Source organism: Mytilus trossulus, chromosome 7 (genome assembly GCF_036588685.1).
Source record: "Mytilus trossulus isolate FHL-02 chromosome 7, PNRI_Mtr1.1.1.hap1, whole genome shotgun sequence".
Taxonomy (NCBI): domain Eukaryota; kingdom Metazoa; phylum Mollusca; class Bivalvia; order Mytilida; family Mytilidae; genus Mytilus; species Mytilus trossulus.
In genome coordinates this window covers 26,421,996-26,444,111 of record NC_086379.1, presented here as the reverse complement: position 1 = coordinate 26,444,111, position 22,116 = coordinate 26,421,996, and the positions used below count along the sequence as shown (strand labels likewise).

The 22,116-nt window shown below is 31.1% G+C and overlaps 1 protein-coding gene across 2 annotated transcripts in view; it reads right to left on the bottom strand.

The window, feature by feature from the left end:
* Positions 1 to 4,142, bottom strand: part of LOC134724852 (zinc finger MIZ domain-containing protein 1-like) — a 195,838-nt gene extending 191,696 nt beyond the window's left edge. Inside the window, exons 1-2 of one of the 2 annotated variants that reach the window (XM_063588147.1) lie at positions 4,026 to 4,142; positions 2,518 to 2,652 (exon numbers count right to left, since the gene is read on the bottom strand). The gene's annotated coding sequence lies outside the window, so the exon portion shown is untranslated. The remainder of the gene's footprint in view (positions 1 to 2,517; positions 2,653 to 4,025) is intronic. The other variant, XM_063588145.1, reaches the window with a different exon arrangement.
* Between the last annotated feature and the right edge of the window lie 17,974 nt (positions 4,143 to 22,116).

Here is a 22,116-nt window from a genome sequence, read left to right as displayed (position 1 = left end):
TATCAAGAAAAAAGATCGCCAATAAACAATTTTGTACATTACGAAAAATTGTATTGTGGTATGTATTGTTTGTGGCGAATGTATCAATGATAAAAAGTGATAAAAATGATAAAAATATACACATCTGTTATCTCAAATTATCTGTGCAAATAAATAGCATTGCCAATATTATGTCACTTGTTAATTTCTGATATTACATAAATTGACACGTTATTTATTGATATGCCAAAAAAAAACCAATACTAATTAACTAGATGCTTGTACTTAATGTCCTTGGGTATTTCTGTCAGTATTTTGAGGAATTTATCATTTTTTCCTGTGAGAATTTTAAGACGAAGTTTAAGCGGCAAAGTATTTGTTGTCAAATATGTGATCATCACTCCTGCCTGCTGATGATTGAACCCAAGAAATGTACAAATGTAGGCTGACATGACAATTTTCATTAGATTTTTATTTCCAAGGGGCAAAACTCCTTTAAAATATTGACCAACACTGATTTTCAAACTCCCTCCTGACATTAGATTATTAATATGAACTTTTAGAAACTAACTTAATTTGAAAGCAAATACAAAGCAATCGAAATTTTCAATACAGCTTTAATTTCCAAGGGGCATTACTCCTTATTTGCAAACCCATCTGAGCCATTGCTGATATGAACGTTTGATATAAATTTCTAATAGTCCAAAGAATTGTATCTGTGAGAGTGCTTTACAAGACCAAATGCTAGGATCTTTGTCAGTGTTGCCTTACTTGTAGATCTTTTTTGGCTAAATATTTTTGCATTTTACAGTTTTGTTCAATCTATCAATGTTTTCAGTTAAGAACCAGATGCTCTGCAGGGCGCAGCTTTATACAACGCAGAGGTCAAACCCTGGACAGTTGGGAAGTATTGACACAACATTCAAGCTTGATCCACCTCTGAATTTGGATTGTAATTAGATAGTTGACACATAATAGGTTTCTGACACAGAATGAATGTTGTCTTATGAACTTAAAATTATTTTTTTGACCTATTATGGTTCAATATCAAAATCTAAATGCATGGCCATGGATTGATTCAGCATATCAAAGAATCCCAAGAATTCAATTTTGATGAAAACAAACACAGTTTAATTTTGAAACCTCAGGGATTCAGGTTTTTAAGCCCAGAATTTTGGGATAAGGACCCCTCCTACCCTCCAATAGAGGGGGCAGATTTTCTAAAACTTTCAGGGTAGATAGATCATGTATCGCTGATCATTTTTGCTATTCAACATACAGTAGCTCACGCAATTTTTTAAAGTTTCCCTCAACATATTCATTACAATTTATATACTTCAATCAACTTTTAAGAAGATGTCTGACATCGTTTCAAATAAAATTGATACAAAATTTTATTGAATAAGAAAAAGTTTTTGCATTTTTTTCAGAAGTTTCCAAAAAGATAGAAATTGCACTACTGACCATTTTCTAGTTTTCAAAATAATAGCCAAGAACAGCCCCAAAAAAAATATTATTATTTCAGGGGCAATAACTCCTTTCCCTTATGGCTATAATTTTCAAGACATTAACCAAGAGCTGTAATTTGACCCAATGTTCTATAATAAGTCACTTTGGCCATATTGGTTTATCAAAAACTGCATAAGGGACATTCTCTAGCTGAAGCAGAACAATGGATTAAGTGGTTTTACAAAAAAAGATTTTTAAAGAACAATTTAAAGATAATGGACTAAGGGATGACAAACACAGCTCAAAAGTCCAATTTTGGTAAAAAAAAAAATATTGTCCAAAACACAATCTTGTGTATCCTTAAACTACAGTAGCCCATCACCAGATTTCACTAAGGGGTTTGAGAATACCAAAAATAAAACATAAAGAAGTGACGATTACTCTTTCAGATGTCATATTTTTACATATGTTTTTTTTCTAATACAACAAACCTAACTGTTCTTTTAAAATAATATATAACTAAATAGAATTATTGACGCAAATGAACATAATTTATGCAATTTTTGAAAGTTTCTCACAACATATATATCACAATTTATTGACTTCAATTAACTTTTAAGTATTTGTTCCACATCATTTCAAATAAAATTTATACAACATTTTATTGAAGTAAATGTCTTCAAATTCAATAAAGAAATCTGTATCCTATTTCTTTTCTTTATAGTCTGTTAAATTATTCATAAAATTTCTAATTTATTTATTGGTTTTTCTTTGATCAATTTTTTTCGAACAGATTTACAATATTTAATTTTACAAAACTGAAAATCTTTTAAAATTTAGTAAACTGTATGCAATCTCTTTATCAGACTTATCAACTGACACAATATCAATCAATCGAGATGCAATTGATTAGTTACTTTTGCATGAAGTGGAAAAATACCTGTATTTGAGATCTAATTACTAAAATATGTCAATCATTTATTCATCTGCAACAGAAATATTATTTATCTTGCAATTAACCCTATGGTTCAAAAGAATGTACAAAATTTCGGCTAACAACACTTAATGACGATTATCTGAAATAATTACCTGTTATCAAAACTAATCTTCTACTAAACTGTGGACAATATCTTCTTTCTGTCCCATTATCACCAATAGGTTTCTTTATCGTCTGCTCCCATGTAAACTGTCGTCTGCTAATTTATTGTAAATGCTGTAAGTGGCCTGAAATAAGAAAGGTATGATCAGATAGGTAGTTGCAACAAAGGAAAATGAGTGTATAAACATGATTAGGTTAAAATAATAAAACAACTTATTAACATTACTGTAAATCAGGAACTGATTCACTATAAGAGTCAGCGACAACGGAAAAACTTGAAAAGAAGCATCTAAAAAACAGATACAATTTAGTATTTTGATTGGCTAACCTCTTAATTATATCTAGGAGCATGGCAAATCTTTTCAATTGTTATTTTCAATATAGGATATGTCTGTGGATTGTGACAAAGATACAAGTCAAATTAATATTAAATGAGAACCAGACAGTAATCTAGCTCAATAGAAGATTTATCGATATTACACTTTAGGTCCGTCTATAATAAACAGTAAATATGGACATCTGAAGATGTCAAACGGCAATCATTTTTTCTGCAATTACTTAATAATTTGTGTCCATAGAGAAACGTTAAATTTCCTTTCGGAAAAACAAATAACATCACATAGAATTATTATGTAACATAGAAGTAAAAGACTTTGTTTAAAAATGCACAAATAAAATTGGTATCATTTTATTTCCAAATTATAGAAATTTCCTGTTACAAAGTGCCTAAAGAACTTTAAAATTACTCTGAAGTGTAGCACTGAACATACAAAGTAATTTCCGGCAATTTACTCTGAAATCTATGCAAATTGGGGTTGCATAAAGAATGAAGAATCTTTCTTGTATAATATTTTTATGTAAAATTTTGTAACATAAATGTTCAATTTCTCAATTACTTATGGGTAGTATGCACTTTTCATCATTGTCAAATTGCACTATTATTGCTTTGAACATGATTAGAAAAAAAAAACATGAATGACATTCATACTTAACATTGTTTTAGGAAATTCCAAAATCTAATTAAGTATCTAAGTTGTCTAATTGGTTTCCAAGTAATAAAATTATAGTTCTTATTGTTATATGTTTTCAGATTTGCAGTGCCAATATCAAAATTGTCAACAAGGGACTCAAAACAGTCTATTTGTTTTTTAATGTCAATATTATGTTGATATAGAGTAAAACATCTTTTTTGGAGAAATCCATAGCACATATTTTCTTTTAACAAAATCTGACAAAATGACCACTGTAGGTCAAATACATCAATTTTAGAAATAAAATGAACCATTACAACTATTCAACTGAAAAAATGGTAGAATCAGAATGAGATTGAACATGAACTATATATCTTAATCAACTGTCAGGAATATGGAAAAGTGTCAAAAATTACTACATGTATATAAATAACCAAAACTTATTTTATCAGATCTAAAGAGCATGTTATATAGCCAAGTTTAAAAAATATTTTACAAATCCTATATTTAACAAATCATAAACAAACTGGATCATCTTCAGTCTTCAAATTCTCATTCAAATTGACTTTTCCTTTTAAACCTCCATTAGTCTTCTGTGGTTACACCTTAATCTTCCCAATCATGATATGGGCATTATTATGCTGAAAGTGGAATACACTGAATAAATTACTAGGGTTATATATACATGTAACTGAAAATACAACTGTATTATATATTTCATAATACCAAAATTATACAAAGTTCAAACATTTTTATTTTTGGTCTGACCCTCTACATTTTCTTTGTCACGTTTTAGAACAATTATTTAGTTTGAACTACCTCCTTAGTATATTAGATAAATAAAAAAAAAGCACCCAACAAACCTCTGTGGCTACCTTAGTTTGCTTCCTGTAATTCTGTAGCATCCAACACATTTTGACCCTACTTTCAAAATAATGTGCCCCTTTTCAGTTCCTGGTTCAGGTTAGTGGGGATCCTGTTAGTACCAGAACAGTGCAGTTTTTTATTTTGTGTGTTTACTTGTATGACATGTATGGTCCAGAGAGAGAATGTGGATACTTTTGTATACTATATTATGTAAAATCATTTTTAACCCATCACATGTTGTGTTTGTATCAAGTCAGTTTACCTGGACCATGTGGTTTAATTGCTGATTGTCTAAATTGTAAAAGTATTATTTTGGATGTTGCTAGGTTTGGTCTGTTGTACAGTCTGATACATTTGTATATTTGTTAATTCCTGCTATCTTTTACATGTATTACATAGTTTTGCTCCATGATAGACTTAATAATTATTTGAGATTAATACCCTATGGTATTTTGTTTTACTTCTCTAAAACTGTGATTTTTCATTAAACCCAGTAACTGTTTGAACTATGCAAAACCGTGCAAGGTGTACAACTTAATAATAAATGAACATAAATATCAATCATGTTAAAAAATAACAGACAATCTAAAACAATAACTTTATTTTGCAAAAAAATCTTGAGTATGAAAAGTATGGAATGTTACATATTTGCATCAACCCAAAGAGAGATAACTCTGTTGAAATTTACATTTAATGACCATTTGTCATGATTTGAACTATTAAAGGTTATTGCCAGTAAAGTATGGATAATAAAGATGTGGGATTTTTTTTTTTGTAATGAAATCATTCAACATTCTTATTGTTTAATTAAAGGAATGAAGGAACATTTTCATAATCTGCTGAAAAATTGAGATTTCATGTTCAGAAATTGCTGCATAGTATTTAAAAAAAGTCATTTTTTCATTTTTAGAATATTAAATACATTTCTGATCATAAGCAGAAAATAACCTTTTAAATTTGCACAAGTTATTCAGTTTGTGCATGCAAATGACCTCTTGGTTTAAGTGTTGAAGTTGGAATTGAACACTGTCTTATTGACATATATTTTGAATCTTTATTTTTCATATCTATGAAAGTGGGTCTTATCATCTTAAAGTCATAAAAGATCAAATCTGATCTTGTGCAGGGGCCACTTAGAACAGTTCCACTAAAGTGTGTTTCCAAATAGCCACAAGTTTTATATTTTCAAAAATCAAATTTATTTGTGTTCATCAATCACTTTTATTATGAAATCAAGTAATATTGTTATCATTATAGAGAATAAGGTCATTTTCTAAATGTGTAGATACAAAGTTTATTTTTTTATACCGGGTGGTTAAAAAGTATTGTAATACATTTAAAAGGCTCTATTTGTAAGACACTTAAAAGGCTCTATTGGGCTTACTGGGCCACTGACTCAGCTGTCAGTAATACACTTTTTGGTCATATCATTTTTACTCCAGACAACAATGATGCAAATTTTATGGAAATTGGACAGACATCATGGACTTACTTCAGGAAACATTAGTCATACAGTACATTAGTACCAATTAATAAAAAAATTAGTAATCTCACTAAAGTATCAAAGAACCCTGTGTCACTCACTTTGCATGCATATGTTATGTTTTTTTTGTTGACAGTTCATGAGTTGCTGAAGCACAAATCCCAAAAAGCTATTAAAATCAAGTACTGAAAAATACTGACAGGAGGAGGAGGCACATTCAGGTGGGGGTGTAGTGACATACACTACACCCCACCCAACCTCTTGAAAAGAATACTCTTTTAAGGCATAAAATTGTCAAATATAAATTCCCTGTTTAGTATCCCAACTTGAAAATATGAAGCTACAACCCCTTCTCCTACTTCCAATTGTTGTTGACAAAATGAATTATCATCATCTGAAAACAAAACTATTGTCTCAATTAGTCAATCCATTGCTAGTAATTTTGACTCTGACCTATTGATCTTAAGATGAAATAGTGGTCTATGTCAGTCATACAAAATTGTTTAATACATTTTAGTAAAGCTGAAATCATGGTTTAAAAAGATATTGTTCAGACACAAATATTTTAAAAAAAAGTTAAACGAAGGTTTCCCAAATGGTTCAAAAGAGATCAGCTGGAAACCAGCCTACCAATTGCTGTTGTTACCTAGAACTTTGACCCTAGACCTTTGACCTAGTGACCACAAAATCAAAAGGTGTATTTCCCACCCCAACGGTTCAATATAAAACTAAATTTTGAAAAAATAATGTGAATTGCATAAAAAAAACTGTCCAGAAATATAAAAGATTACTTCCTGAAGCCAAGTTTACCTCAGCAAAAAAATTGCATTGAAAGTTTTGAAATCAACTTATCTACTTTTCACTTCTTAATGTATGAAGCTATTTCAAAATGTGTCGATTCTTGATACTGAACCAAATAATCAAACAATAACAAACATAAGAAAAAAAACTGGCTGGAAACTTTAAAAATACTGATGACAAATTTTGATATACGCTTCAATGACATAAATAAATATTTGAAAGAAGATATCATCAATTCCAAATAAACAAAGGTCAAACGAACATTAAGACACTTAAAGATCATCTTTGTTACAGAAACAAATCTAACTTCTTTGTAATGATAGTTCTTAAAAAGTAGATTTCAATTCAATCGTAACCTTTCTCTCATTACAACATAGACATATGCATTTGTCATCCTTTACATTATCTGCCTGTGATTATCCAATGACAAATAGATCACTGTGATAAATTTGTCTGACGGTAAAATGGTTTTAGGTCTTGATAAATGAATAAAATCATGAAAAAATTCTTTGGTAGGTCTGTAATACGTAGTAAATCTACGCACTATTATGTCATATGACAAAAACATTTCTATTTTGTTACAAGAGCTGATACGAAAAAGTAATGGAAATGGTACCTTTGTTCAATAGAAGACCCCTATTATATATGCTACTAACCCTTTCAGAACAACATTTTACAAAGAATTTCACTGGCTGAGTATGAACTACTAACCTTTTCAGAACAAATGAGTTCAAACCTATTTTCTGGAATGTCTTGTTTTTTCAATCTTTAGATTTATATGAGGACTAGTTTTTCTATTGGTCGTTTTTCTGTGACTTATAGAGACATTCTGTTTAGTATCTGGTACCTAGAGAAAAAGAAGCAAGGTTACATTGGGAGTGAACATGTAAAAATTCTATGCATCAACCATATATGAAAATCCATGAAGGGGTGGGCCTACATGGTTGTGTGGACAAAATAATAAAACAGCCAAAAGAAACCTTAAATTTAAGCTATTCCTAAGTTACTTTTGTTATCTATTATTCAGCACATGTTAACCCAATAGCAGGAATATGTCTGGTGTCACATATGGAGAAGAAACTGTGCACCCTTACTTGGTGTTTTCATTTTTATTGGGGGGTACAGGTCGCTAAATTTTCACTTTTCCGCATGTTGACTTGTGAAATTTGTTTGGCCTTGTGTCTTTTGTCTTACAGAAATGGTGTTACTGTTAATCTGTTGTCACCAGTTTTATGAAATATAAATAGCCTTGGGTATCTCTTTTTATTTTTCTTATGAATAAATTTAATTTGAATGCTAAAATTTCTCTATATAATAATTCAAATTTACACTGAATGTCTTTTCGTGATACCTTAATGTGAAAAAAAAAACACTGCCTGAACGTTCAATGAATTAAATTTCAAACTGAAAATGAGGAAGTGCAGAAATCAAAGAACAACTGACTCACACACGTCCTACTCAAAAAAATAAATATCATAAAACATCTTTCTTTTCTTTTTTTAAATGTTTTCTGTATTAGTGCAATAAAACAAACATTCAATAGATATTTGTATCGCATTCTCCCTCTCAAGTTAGACAGACATTTTATCTGGTAATTTGTTAACATCAAAACACCATAAACCATCTATTTGTTATGCAATTATTGCGCAAATCACAACTTTCTTACTTATTTTTGTATTATTCAACAAATTTGTTTGCTGTACAAAATATCACTTAACATTTCCTACAAAAGATCATAAAAACTCCACACATTATCAGATAACATAAGAAATAATTTATTGTAGTAACAAAAATATCTTTGGAATATCTCCAAACACTTTCTAGATTTAACATAATGTATACAGATTATTTTCTGTAATAAATAAATGAGCTTAAAACTATGTCAAACAAGATGTTAGCAATACATTGTGTAAAGGATGACTGTATTATGACTATGAAATACAGAATGACTGTATTATGACTATGAGATACAGAATGACTGTATTATGACTATGAGATACAGCATGACTGTATTATGACTATGAGATACAGAATGACTGTATTATGACTATGAGATACAGAATGACTGTATTATGACTATAAAATACAGAATGACTGTAGTATGACTATGAGATACAGAATAACTGTATTATGACTATGAGATACAGCATGACTGTATTATGACTATGAAATACAGAATGACTGTATTATGACTATGAGATAGTATTATGACTATGAAATACAGAATGACTGTATTATGACTATGAGATAGTTTTATGACTATGAAATACAGAATGACTGTATAATGACTATGAAATACAGAATGACTGTATTATGACTATGAAATACAGAATGACTGTATTATGACTATAAGATACAGAATGACTGTATTATGACTATGAGATACAGCATGACTGTATTGTGACTATGAGATACAGAATGACTGTATTACGACTATGAGATACAGAATGACTGTATTATGACTATAAAATACAGAATGACTGTAGTATGACTATGAGATACAGAATGACTGTATTATGACTATGAGATACAGCATGACTGTATTATGACTATGAAATACAGAATGACTGTATTATGACTATGAGATAGTATTATGACTATGAAATACAGAATGACTGTATTATGACTATGAGATAGTTTTATGACTATTAAATACAGAATGACTGTATAATGACTATGAAATACAGAATGACTGTATTATGACTATGAAATACAGAATGACTGTATTATGACTATGAGATACAGAATGACTGTATTATGGTATTATGACTATGAAATACAGAATGACTGTATTATGACTATTAGATACAGAATGACTGTATTATGACTATGAAATACAGAATGACTGTATTATGACTATGAGATATAGGATGACTGTAGTATGACTATGAGATACAGGATGACTGTATTATGACTATGAGATACAGGTTTTGCTCATTTTTTGATTGCCATAAATATAAAAAAGAAGATGTGGTATGATTGTCAATGAGACAACTGTCCACAAGAGACCACAATGACACAGACAGTAACAACTATAGGTCACTGCACAACCTTTAACAATGAGCAAAGCCCATACCACAGAGTCAGCTATAAAAGGCCCCGATATAATAATGTAAAACAATTTAAACGAGAAAACTAACGATCTTATTTATATAAAAGAATGAACAAAAAACAAATATTTCAAATACAGTTTTTTTTAATTACTATGTCATTTGGTCTCTGGTTGAAAGATCATACCACATCTATTTCTTGTATTTGAAAACATTCTAGATGAGGATTATAAGTGTTTATCACCGCTTTCAGCACTTTTGACAATATATTTTGGGCTAGTTTTTATCGATGGAGGAACCTGTTTTAGTCAATTCAGATCTTAGTTGAAAAACACTGTAAGGTTTGAATTCTCAACCCCAGAGTGGACAGACTAGCGATACTCTATTAAAAATTTGGCATCAGAGGCCCTTAAAACTCAATGTGACAATTAAGTCATTGATCTCTTTTATTGATACACATTTTCACCAATGCTACTTTCAAAGATCATTTTTCTTTCTGTCCTAACAATTTGTTAAACATGCTACAGTTTAAGTACTTAAGTGCCCAATTCAACTTTCTTCAATTCAAATGAACTTTTTTTTTACTTTGACCACTACAAGTTATTTCAGTATAAATTTTTATCAGTACTCAATATCAAATCTTATGAATGCAGGATTTTTGCAAACTATAATCATTTCACAACCACTAATTTATACAATATGAACTTCAAACAAGTCAATAATATTCTTGCACTAGTGGTCAATTTCATTTTTAGAAATAAGGTGTTGAAATCTAAATTGCTCCATTAGAGCTGAGGTTAACCTTTGGTCACCTGAAACAAGTTAAAATTGTCAGCAAAGTCAAGTTGTTGACTACACCCATTTTTGTTAGCCCTTGATAAAATTCAGATAGATCTGACCAGCTTAAAGAAATTTGGTCAAAGTATTTGGGGTTTATGCTGCAATTCCCTTGTTCTATGTAGTGACTGTTAGTGATCAGCTGAATTGGTAGATACACCATGCAGTTTTATTTTGTGTTTTTATTTTACAACATATGACCTAAATAGGTTAAGTGGGAGGTTTGTGTGTGAAACCAGTGTTACCCCCACAACATTTTGTACCTACTGGTATTTGTCAGGGTTTCTAACCATGTGTTTTTCATTGTCACTTGTCTTTGATTGTTAGTATTTTTAGTGATGAAACTTAAATTCAGTAATGCCTACAATTTTGTGTTTTAAACTTCACCTATTTTTCTTCTCTTATCTACCGGAATACAAATTTCAAATATTCCTCTGAACCCAGTGTCTCACCTGTGACTAATCTGTTGTCAGCTTCAATGCCTTTGCTTCTCTCATCGCAGGTGAAACAAATATATGGAGAGGTCTTTAACTTGCCACTCTGATGGTAAGGCTTTTCTCAATCCATACCAAACATAGATTGCTGTCACCTGTGATATAAGATTAAGTCTGATATATGATTGCATTGTTTTTATGCTTGCAAAAGTTGCATAAATAGATCATTTGTAATATTAGATTGGTTTATTTTACTAATCACCACAAAATTAGTTAAACATGTTCCATGTACTTGTACTGATCACAGCTTAACACAACTCACTTCTTGGACAAATCATCATGGAAATCCCTGATGAATTGAACGCTTTGTTAGCAGTCATGGAAGTTTTATGGTAAAGAACCTGCCTGGGAGTTCTTGGCAAGTACTGACCAGGTGACAATACAGTTGACATGGACCAAGGCTAAGGAACAAGAGGTATCCTGCAGTAAACCCAAGCCAGCCCTGAAAAAGATTAAACCACCATCCACCAGGAGAAGGGATGCCAAGCATTACAACCAGTGGGTGCAGGCCAAAAGCTCTACTGCAACATCGGCTGAGGTTATACCACACACCACCAAGGTAGACCGGAACCAATAGACAGAAGCCAAAACAGCACTAAACGACAGGGAGATAGTAAACACAAAATATCAAGGGGAACCTGAGGGCATTATCATCAAGACGGACACTGTCATCAGTCCATACAACCCCAGGAAGGCATGCCATCGCCAATACTATCTTCAGCCAACTAAAGACTGAGGCAAGCTATCCTGGATCGACTACGACGAGGGATTGGACCTAGATGATCCCGAGTTGCTCCAGACACCACCACATACATTGCCACTAGTGATGCCATCTCCAGAGGCAGTAACATCAGCACTTATGATCTTGGCCAGATACACCTTATTACACTCCTCGAAACAAACTAAAAGCTAAACAGTCAACTGATGCAGAACCAAACAATAGGTAGAAGTTAGTCCGCAATATCCAGACAGGACAGCCGGACTGAAAAATCCACATATCATCATTTGATTGGTTTATAGTTTTGAGGTTACCAAGGAACAACTTTCACACTAGATTCTCTCACTAATTCACCTCTGGATGTCTCTCCGTTTGTATGTAATTGGGTTGTTGTCTCAATAACATTTACAGTGCATTCATTTATTTTGTTGGTACAAACATTGTATTTTCTTCGATCTTTTAACTTTTTTTTTGTACCAAATTTCGTGGTTTGACAAAGTATTATATTTTCATAGGAATTTGATGTTGTATAAATTTTCATACAAGCCTTTAAAAAATTGATACTTAGATGAGCAACTAATATCTTGGTTCACCTGTACCAACCAAATCTACGAAAGTTGGTATCAAACGAATAACTACAAATCTGTAGCATCCAACATCTCATTTTATTCATATTTAGCAAATAAAATATTTTAACATTAAAGTATTACTCATTTTTACCTTTAGCAGGTAAAAATCATACAGATAAACAAATCAGAATTTAAACTGCATGTATCATATATCAATTTAACTAAGTGAAGGTAATTCTCTCGCAATATGTAACAACTCAGCTTAATTAACGTAATATTGGCAATGTTAGGCTACCAACTTCCATTAACTCTGTGTATCACATCTGTCTGTATTATATTAATTCCCCTCTGTCAACCTCTTCAATCAATAGACAATATTCTATTCCGTTATGTTTTTTTCTCCGTAATTTTGTTTAAAGGACGGTGATAAGAGTGACAACAATAGAAAGCCTACAGTAATAATGAATAACGATATTTTAATCAGATAATAAAAGAATCTTCCGATTAATAGCACTTTCCTGACACTTGTCTTAGTTTTATGGACTTTCCGCACTTAAAACTCACATCTTATTCTTTTAACAGTTTTGTCGCATTAGAAAATCCAAAATGAATTTATGTTTTATGAGCTTTCCTTAAGCAGCTTTAACCTAGTTTGATACAAATACACGCTTTTTATGGAAAGCAGAAGCTCATTTGGTTTTCCTCTTTTTTTATTAGTTTGATTGTCTTAAAACAAGTTTCTGGTGATTATAATGTTAATGAAATTATTGAAATAATCCTACCATTTATACTCAACTTTGCTTTGTGCAGATCTTCCAACTTTATTAGAAATCCATAAAATATAATTGACAAAAAAAAAATTATAGTGATTATTGATAGGAATTTGAGGATATTTATAAAGCTGACTTTTTAAAAATTGAGAATGAAAAAGGGGAATGTGTCAACAAGACACTCAGACAACAACCCGAGCAAAGAGTGAAAAACAGATAAGTCAAATGATGATTTTTTGAAAGAAAAGGAAGTATTATTAGCATGAATAAAAGTTGTATGAGGATCAAACATAATTTGGTAAAAAAAGATCTACAAAGGTGTTGCATTTTTAAAGTCAGTCAGTATATTATATATACATTCATTAAATTCAGTTGAAAGACATACCAAAGTTAGGAGAACAGAAACAAAAAAAATCAGCAACTTTCCAAATGTAAAGGGGCATAACCTTTGAATGGTAATCAAAGTGCGTATAAGCACTGAATGGTAAAGATTGCTTTAATTTATAAGTTGGTAGTAAAATTGAACATTGCATTGGATAAAGCATTGGTTTTACATTGTAGTTGATTCAACTACTATTCTGGACAAAAAAAGATAACTCCAATTTTCATAGAAAATTTTAAAAAGCATTGATTGTAGTTAATTCAACGACAATCATGGACAAAGGAAGATAACTCCAATTCAAAAAAAAATTACTAGATTGATATTTTTGAAATTTTTCAGCAATTTTTCAATTTGTAAAGGATATTACTCTAGAACAGTAAAAGTGACGGCACCAAAATTCAAACTTGATCTGATTATTGTGGTAATAAGCATTGTGTATAAGTTTCATAACATTTGATTGAGGCAAACTTAAGTTAAGAGAACGGAAGTACGGACAAACGTACATAAGTACGTACAGACGGACAAGGGTAAAACTTAATGCCCCTTCTGCTACAGCGAGGGCATAATAAACATTTCAATTAGAATAATTTTTTTGTAATATTGAAATTAAACAATACTCCTTCCTACAATTTGTTTAAATTGATTAAATAGTTTTAGAGTACATTTCAAAAACAACGATGGTCTAGGCTTATAATGGCCATTTTGATTGGCTAGATGAAAAGCAAGTATTGTGTACTCATTAACTCTTTACGCTGAATAATATGGTTGTTAGATGTTAAGGAACTACGGGAAATAGAATTTTATACTTTCCTGTGCTTAACAATCTTAGAAATTAAATTATTATGTCTCGTAACATCAATATTAATGCTTAATTCACAATATAATTCTCAACACGAAAAATCAATTGACAATTGAAAGAAATAATTTTCAACTACCATCATTTAAGCTATTACTGATACTGGATTGATTTAAGATAATTTTGCTACAGGTAAATAAAAACACTTTAGAAATGTGTCGACTATGGAAACCTTCCGATACGACAATACCAATTATATGCCTGCGTCAATTGATTTATAACACCAGTAATGGACAGAGATATTCAAACGATCTGCTCTCCTTGATTAATTTTCTCTGTAAATTGTACACAAGCAACTCTCATGTAAAGAAAGGCCATTAATATCTAGTGTTGCTAAAATCGATAAAAACAAAAATACAGCATTATAGGATTGATATGATAGCTGATGCTTCTGAAAGGCTTTCGGGCCAAAATCAATAGCATCAAGCTTTTATCCATTACTTTATTAAACATTTTCATTTTTTTTAAATTTGTTGTTGACTTTGCTCATTATTCAAACTCTATTGCTATTTGTCAATTTTTTGCTTCTTCAGAAACTGCAATTGTTAAAAACATGACTTGAATGAATTTCACAGTTAATTAAAATAACAGAATAACAAATTTCTTTTTCAAAGCGTTTTAACAAAATAACCTCATTTACTTAAGTCTATATATAGGTCAGATGAACTTTTATAAACCTTGTACTTTTACCAAAAATCAGAATACGTCATTTGAGTTAACAACACTTTTGGAAAGAAAAACAAATGAGCCTCAATGTGACTTTGAGATGAAGAACAGCAATAAATGTTTATTTTAAGATTTTTTTTCCCAGTGCACATACTGATTTTATGTCATAGATGGATACACCATGTCCTTTTTTTTTAAATTAAATACCACCGTGTATCATTGTACAGCGGATATAGGTACTAACCAAGCGGGCTCGAGTGATTTTGATCTTACACTGTAACAAAAATCTTTGTTTTGTTCACATAATACCAATGTGTACTTCAATCTAAACATAATTGCCTTTTTAAGAAATGATTTGGTCATAGATTGATGTATAGAGATGTCTCATTATTTTCCCAAAACAAGAGGGATTACTAAAACATTGTAAAAGCATGTGTAAATACTTGTCAAAGAAGTTGGCCCTCGTCTCATCTGATATCATTTATATTCATTGCAACTCTTTTACTGATAGAAGGTCAATGTGTGCGTGTAATAAGTATAGCTGTTTCAATAATTGGCATTGAAATCTATCATACATCTGTTATTTTTCGATATTTTATCCCTAAAGAAGCGTTGTGTACGGTGTTTAGCTGAGCACATAAATCTTCATGTTTTAACAACTTAATCTTTAAGTTAAGTTGTTGTACACCGTACACAAAAACTTTATTTTCATACTCGTTTATCACCCAAAAAGTTTCAAGGAATGAGTAATCACTGGTAGGTTTATGATCGGTAACTATTACTTTTGTCCTATAGTAGGTTTCTTTCAAATAAAACATGTAAATGTCTCAACAACTGTATCTAAATTGAAAGTTGGTGTTGACATTCACAACTATTTGCGCATGTACAAGTTAATTGTTCTTATTTGGATATCAAAGCTGTTTTATGAATAGGAAAAAATCAATACGAAAATTATTCATTGTTATTTGGGAGCAGGAATTTCAGAAAAGCAAAACAAAGATTTTCATTACCATGTAAGGTCAAAATCAATTATGCCCGCTTGGTTAGTACCTATATCCGGTGTACTGATGATACACGATGAATACAGTTACACAACACCATAAAAATAGATATCTGTTCAGGGTTTCTCTACTAACCCTAATTTTTAGCGTCAATCCAGTTGTTTTCAACAAAAGATGTTCATCAAAATATCATGTGTTAAAGTCCTTGACTTATTTCATGAAAATATGAGTTGTAATTGATAAAAAAAAACACTTTTTTCTGAATTACGACTATAACATAATAAACATGAATGCATGTGTTGTCAGGCTAAGCATACCTGGAAATCAGAAAACAGGAAGTGGGTGTTTGACAGATAACAAAATTGCTCATATCTTCATTCTCTGACATCAATGTTGAACTGCTGACCAAATATGAGGGGGGATAGGACCTTTATGGGGACTCCGGGATTGGGTGCTTTTAAGCTCGGGATTTTCAGATTGACCCTTTCAGGATCCAGGAATTCTTTTTTTTGAATTTCGGGACCTCAGGATCTCGTGTTTTTAAGCCCTGGATTTCGGGATCAGCATCCCTCCTATCCCCCCTCAAATATGATGGCAGATTTTACAATAAGAAGGAATTATTGTTTTTTTGTATCCATCAAAAAAGCAATTGCTGAAACTGTGAAACAGACTGTGTAATGGAGTAATGCATTATGTTATTGAATAAAATGTGTCTTTCTGAGTAAATAAAAATAAAAATTACTCTGTGTTTGTGTTTTTTGTTAGAATTAGAGGGTTTTCAATTTCAAAATATTGGACATGGAATAGACATCATGACCTACTTTACTGACATCCAGCTTATTCGGAGTGGAATTTTGAAGTATTATTTATAAGTTGAGCCTTATCACATGGACTTATATTTTAATAAAAAGTCTTCTTTTGTGTTTTAATCATAACTTTAAGGCAGATTTTTATTGGTAAAGGCTAAAAAAGGTAATTTAATAATATTGTTGCTAACGTCACGTCTTTTCCGTCCATTGTGATATGTCACGATCGCAATTTTCTTGTTGGTTCTCAGACTGGCCATTGTAGTTATTTTTATCCCGGGTTTTATAAATAATTGAAAATAGCAATCATATTAAATTTGGATGACGTAAGGGGGTCAAAGGACTTGAGGAATCAATATCATTGGCTGTTTTATTTTTTGTGAACGTTACTACTTGAGGTTTCCGTCCAAATCAGTGTCACGTGAGCAACATATATTTAGATCTGTAACTCTCCTGTATAGGAGTTACGATATCGCCCTTTGCAGAAATAGATTCGGAGTCAGTTCCTTCACATGATGGGGTAGCAAAGAAGGTAAGTTGTATGTAATATCGTTACAAGAGGACCTTAAATGTATTCCGTCCATCAAAAAGACGTTCGCAACAAAACGTAATGTCATGATAGTAGATGTTGCTAATGTTACTATTACGAATTGGTTTCTTGTGTATTCATTTGATATAAAGTACACCTGCAAATGACATTCTGTTTATTTAGAAATTCTAAACCAGACTGTACAATTTTATTACTTCAGGCATATATTAAACATCACTGTGTGCATACATTTGAACTTTTAAAGATGTTGTTGCTCATGTTACATGTCCAAATGTCGCTAATGTTACTCATTTTTGTCTCCGTCACGTTAGCAACATGAAAGTAGGAGACAGAACACAATACTGTAAAATCTGCCTGATGTCATTTGTGACAGAAATTTTGAAGTTCATTCAAAATATTGAAAAATCAAAGTTTTTAAAATACATTAAAGTCGTAAATGCAATTTAATTGTATTTAATTATACCTGTAGCTATATAGCTTAATTAGCGAAAGGTATTCCAAATGTAAAATTTACTGAGATTTTAAATTAAGGTAACAGGAAATTCCTTCCAATAAACCTTATTTTTTTAACTTACATCTGTAATGTTCTAGTTTATGGTTTTAAAATTGTATTGCATGTATTAATTTAACATTTCTGATAATCATTTAGGATTCCCAATAATAAATGCATTTAATATAAAGAAGATATGATAAGGCCACAGGAATTTAAAATCAAACAGAATGATGAAGCACTTCAGAAGTTCAAAAGACATATCTGTCAGATAGTAATATCCTCTTTTTATTTTGTCCAATTTATTAGCCTAAGAGCTTAGAACTACTTGTGTTAATAGCTAAACTGTAGAATTGCCAAAATAGCAGCATTTTGAGGTCTGCATATTAAAATCTTGATATGAGATACAACCTTATCCAAATAAAGAACCTTTCATTTTGGTCTTTTGTGGATAGTTGTCTTATTGGTAATCATACCATATCTTCTTTTTTATATAACCAATCATACCCCATGTTCATAATTTATTCAGCCAGTAATGCATGTGTTGTACAGTTTATTATTACCCTTTTAATTTTTTTTAAAATAAGATGGTGTAATTGCCAATAAGGCAACGCTTTAACAGAGACCAAATGGTATAGAGGTTACCACTATAGGTCACTGTAGTGTACAGTCTTTAACAATGACCAAAAACCATACTATTTTTAGTTGCAGTTTTTTACTGCAAAAACATAAAAAGCTTTGGAGTGAAATAAATATTGTAGCTCTTGAGTGAATAGATGTTGATGTTGACATTGTTACTTCCTTACAGATATGACACTTTTGGATAATGCAGGGTATGTAACAAGCAAATAAAGTAAGAATACATTGTTCTTGGGAAAGTGTGCATTGCTGTTTGCTTTTTATAATAATGTAATCAATGTTGTAGCTCATTAGTAAACTATATGGAGCTTTGAAATAGGGTAAATCTAGCAGCTCTTGAGTGCCAAAAAATATGGAACTTTTGGATGAAGTTAATATTGTAGCTCTTTGAGTGTCAAAACATAAAGAGCTTAGGGTGAAGAAAATGTTTTAGCTCTTTAAGGGCTAAAACATATGGAGCCTTGGGTAAAAGCTTTGGGTAAACGTTGCAGATCTTTATGTGCCAACACATGTAGAGCTTTCAGTGATGTAAAAGTTGTAGATCTTTAAGTGCCAAAACATATAGAGCTTTGGGAGAAGTAAATGTTAAAGCTCTTTAAGTGGCAAAACATTTGGAGCTTTGGATGAAGTAAAAGTTGTAGCTTTTTAAGTGTCAAAACATATAGAGCTTTGGGAGAAGTAAATGTTAAAGCTCTTTAAGGGGCAAAACATATGGAGCATAAGGATTAAGTAAATGTTGCAGCTTTGAGTCCCCAAACATATTGAGCTTTGGGTAATGTGAATGTTGTAGCTCTTTAAGTGCCAAAACATATTGAGCTTTTGGTGAAGTAAATGTTGTAGCTCTTTAAGTGCCAAAACATATTGAGCTTTTGGTGAAATAAATGTTGTAGCTCTTTAAGTGCCAAAACATATTGAGCTTTTGGTGAAGTAAATGTTGTAGCTCTTTAAGTGCCAAAACATATTGAGCTTTTGGTGAAGTAAATGTTGTAGCTCTTTAAGTGCCAAAACATATTGAGCTTTTGGTGAAGTAAATGTTGTAGCTCTTTAAGTGCCAAAACATATTGAGCTTTTGGTGAAGTAAATGTTGAAGCTCTTTAAGTGTCAAAACATATAGAGGTTTTGGTAAAGTAAATGTTGTAGCTCTTTAAGTGCCAAAACATATTGAGCTTTTGATGAAGTAAATGTTGTAGCTCTTTAAGTGTCAAAACATAATGAGCTTTTGGTGAAGTAAATGTTGCAGCTCTTTAAGTGTCAAAACATATTGAGCTTTTGGTGAAGTAAATGTTGTAGCTCTTTAAGTGCCAAAACATATTGAGCTTTTGGTGAAGTAAATGTTGTAGCTTTTTAAGTGCCAAAACATATTGAGCTTTTGGTGAAGTAAATGTTGTAGCTCTTTAAGTGCCAAAACATATAGAGCTTTGGGTGAAGTAAATGTTGAAGCTTTTTAAGTGTCAAAACATATAGAGCTTTGGGTGAAGTAAATGTTGAAGCTCTTTAAGTGTCCAAACATATAGAGCTTTAGAATGAAGTAAATATTGCAGCTCTTGAGTGCTTAAACATGTGGAGCTTGTTAAGTAAATGTTGTAGCTCTTAAAGCTTTTAGCACCAAAACATATGGAGCTTTGGGGTAGCGCGAATGTTGTAGCTCTTGGTGCCAAAATGTACCCAGCTATAAAGTGAAATAAATGTGTAGCTCTTGTGTGCCAAAACGTTGATGTTGATGTTGTGATATATAAATTTTGGTTACTGTGGATTCATTATTATTTGTTTGAAACAATTCTTTGTGGATTTCGTGGGTACAGACAAACCACGAAATAAAATTTTCAACGAATTACAAATTTTCTGTAGGCTGGTATACAGACCTTAGCAAAAACACAAAATTAAATATCCATGAACATACAAGTTTTCCTATATCCATGAAAATAAATGAATCCACAGTAATGCAGGGTTTGTAACAGGCAAAGAAAGTTGGGTAAGTTGTTCTTATGGGAATATGCATTGCTGCTTGCTAGTAAATAATGATGACAAGCAAATTGTGAGTAAGGTTAAGATATATATGCTAATTGGCTTTGATATACAAAGTTTCTTGGTATCTTAACCTTGGGTGACTAAAATTTTCTATTCTTCCTTGAATACTGGTCTCAAGAGTGGGTCTAATTGGGGTCTAAGCGTGACGCAGGATTGCCAAATCTTTCTAAGCGAGACATGTGAAAATCAAATTATTGTGCCATGAAAACAGGAAATGAAGTCTAGCGGGACACGGGAAATTACCAAAATATAAGAAATGCTTAGGTACATAGTGTCAGCAGGATACGGGAATCTGACAAAACAGTAACGGGGATCTGGGATCAGCACCCCCCAATGAGACCCCCCTCAAGATATTTATAAGTTGATTTGAAGGTATACAACAGAGTGTAATGATATATACTTGATTGCTTAGCTTTATTTTTTTCATCATTCATGGAAAATAAACTTTTATTTTCTAGTCATTTTTTAAAAGACAAAATTAATCAAAAATCATGTGCAAATGAAAACCTAATCTTTTTTTCCAATAAATAAGTATCTATTATAGCATGTTCCATATAATAGACTCTAAAATAAACAAATTTATTTTCAACTCGCCACTTAATGCGATAAAGAATTCCATTATGTTTACATAGTCAAAACACAGACATAATTCAATTGAATCTTTTAAATTTATCAATAAAATGTAACACCAATATTAATATCTAAAACTGAACTTAGATTTTGCCCATATTCTTCCAGTTGACTGATTTTGAATAAAACTTAACATTTAAGAAAAGACCTGTCTCTTTTGTTATAGAAGGGTTTGACTGATAAAATACTTTGTGACTTTTTGAGCAAGAGAAGGTGAAAATATAACTAATCTTTTTAACAATATATACTTTATCAACATATTAAATATCTTTTGAAGCATGAAGAATATAAATAATATTCTATAGGCAAATTAGAAAAATATTTCACAAAGTTTGTTCTCGGCTAATATTGTGAAGCAATTTATTTATTTATCAGATTAGGATCAAATAACCTCAACAATATAATTTTACTCAAATAACTGAAAATGGCAATCTGCTTTATTCAAAGTCGAGAAAATACAATTTAAACTAAACAAAATTTAAATATCCATGATGTTTAAACTTTGAAAGGGAATTTAATTTTAAAAATATTTAGACGAACGCTTATAATAAACCTAATCACCCAAACATTATTACTTATCATGCTTTTTATGATTTTAACAGGCTTTAAAATTATATTCTGATATCAATTTATTTTAGTTATTTGTTACACTGTATGCTGATTAACAATAAAATTTTAAAACGTCCCACAACACAGGGCAACAACCTTAAAGAAACAAGCAGAGGACATGGCACCATTATAAATAAATTGATCTGGAACTAAAAAAACTTGACGCTCATTTATAGATTCAAATAGGTCTTGTTATACAACACCAACCAATGTCATTCTAATTGTCAAATGAATTTATTTTTTAATCATTTTTTTTTTTTTTTTTTTTTACAATTTAAAATTTTCTTGCACCTGAGGCATGACAGCTAATTGATGAAGTAAACAGGCAAGGGATTTGCAGAATCATTCTTTACAAAAATCTTTTGTTCAAAG